Below are 2,213 nucleotides of genomic sequence, written 5' to 3'. Positions count from 1 at the left end.
TGACTGTGATGAAACCTAAGTCGGTCCATAGACCCTGATATGTTCCATAAACACGTGCTGCCAGCTACTCAAGAATTCAACTAACACAAGACTTATGCAAGCGCAGCCTGCTCCTTCTGTTTCTCCAGTCCACCCCACGCGTGCTCAGCTGCTGGGTTTAGCCCTGGCACTATCTCTACGATTGAAGAAGCTCCTCTCCAACACTATTCTTCGCTTGTCCCATCTTCCCGCTCACCCCACAAGTCTTACCTAAACTGTCTTATCCTAATACGTGTGTTTTACAAATCATTCACAACCAGAGATTTTGTAAGTGTGGCCTGTTGGTCTAGTGGTATGATTCTCGCTTAGGGTGCGAGAGGTCCCGGGTTCAACTCCCGGACAGGCCCTCCTCAACTTTTAAAAAACAGAACTACCTGGATGACCAAATATCGTAAATGAGCGGAGTGGTGGTGTAGGAGTGTCATTCCTTTTTGGTGTTACCTTTCCCTGTACACAATTAACTGGGTAATAGTCCCCCGTGGCCCAGTCCTAGATCAGGGATTTTTTTCCAAATTTAAGTCCGAGCCAAGCCGCCAGATCTCTTTGCTTAGAGAAACTTTCAGGTTCTTCCAAACCAGTGAAACATACTCTGCGTAGTTAAAAAGTTATGTACGAGCAAGCTGTTAGTCAGCAGAGGTGTGTTATTCTTGCTGAGAGTATGACAGGCTCAGAGTCAACTATCGAACAGTCCTAAATCATTATTTAAAGAAACTGTACGTGTGAGGATGAAAGTGTAGCCATTGATACGAAACATGAGAGAGGCCTCTTGAACTTTGTAATTTTTCAGTCTACTCGAGAGAGGTCTTGAGTTTAATTCCAAGAGACTTTTACATGAGCGAGACGAGAAGTATGACAGAAACACACATCAGCGACGGGAAGTATAACAAACACACATCAGAGGCGGGAAGTATGACAGAAACACACATCACGACGGGAAGTATGACAAACACACATCAGAGGAGGGAAGTATGATAGAAACACACATCAGAGACGGGAAGTATGACAGAAACACACATCAGAGACGGGAAGTATGACAGAAACACACATCAGAGACGGGAAGTATGACAGAAACACACATCAGAGACGGGAAGTATGACAGAAACACACATCAGAAACGGGAAGTAGATAGAAACACACATCAGAGACGGGAAGTATGACAGAAACACTCATCAGAGACGGGAAGTATGACAGAAACACACATCAGTCGCGGGAAGTATGATAGAAACACACATCAGAGACGGGAAATATGATAGAAACACAGAGACGGGAAGTATGATAGAAACACACATCAGAGACGGGAAGTATGACAAACACACATCAGAGACGGGAAGTATGACAAACACACATCAGAGACGGGAAGTATGACAGAAACACACATCAGAGACGGGAAGTATGACAAACACATCAGAGACGGGATGACAAACACATCACAGACGGGAAGCATGACAGAAACGCACATCAGAGACGGGAAGTATGAAAAATACACATCAGAGACGGGAAGTATGACAGAAACACACATCAGAGACGGGAATCATGACAGAAACGCACATCAGAGACGGGAAGTATGGCAGAAACACACATCAGAGACGGGAAGTATAACAAACACACATCAGAGACGGGAAGTATAACAAACACACATCAGCGACGGGAAGTATAACAAACACACATCAGCGACGGGAAGTATAACAGAAACACACATCAGAGACGGGAAGTATAACAGAAACACACATCAGAGACGGGAAGTATGATAGAAACACATCAGAGACGAGAAGTATGACAGAAACACACATCAGAGACGGGAAGTATGATAGAAACACACATCAGAGACGGGAAGTATGACAGAAACACACATCAGAGACGGGAAGTATGACAGAAACACACATCAGAGACGGGAAGTATGACAGAAACACACATCAGAGACGGGAAGTATGACAGAAACACACATCAGAGACGGGAAGTATGATAGAAACACACATCAGAGACGGGAAGTATGACAGAAACACACATCAGAGACGGGAAGTATGACAGAAACACACATCAGAGACGGTAAGTATGATAGAAACACATATCAGAGACGGGAAGTATGACAGAAACACACATCAGAGACGGGAAGTATGATAGAAACACACATCAGAGACGGGAAGTATGACAGAAACACACATCAGAGACGGGAA

At 44.4% G+C, this 2,213-nt stretch overlaps 1 non-coding gene across 1 annotated transcript; it reads left to right on the top strand.

Annotated features, from left to right (window-relative positions):
* Positions 1–314: 314 nt before the first annotated feature.
* Positions 315–386, top strand: TRNAP-AGG (transfer RNA proline (anticodon CGG)). The gene has a single exon. It is a non-coding gene; the product is annotated as a tRNA-Pro (tRNA).
* The last annotated feature ends 1,827 nt before the right edge of the window (positions 387–2,213 follow it).

This window comes from Cherax quadricarinatus, unplaced genomic scaffold (genome assembly GCF_038502225.1).
Source record: "Cherax quadricarinatus isolate ZL_2023a unplaced genomic scaffold, ASM3850222v1 Contig7031, whole genome shotgun sequence".
Taxonomy (NCBI): domain Eukaryota; kingdom Metazoa; phylum Arthropoda; class Malacostraca; order Decapoda; family Parastacidae; genus Cherax; species Cherax quadricarinatus.
The sequence above is the reverse complement of the archived record's forward strand: the minus strand, read 5'-3'. Positions and strand labels throughout refer to the sequence as shown.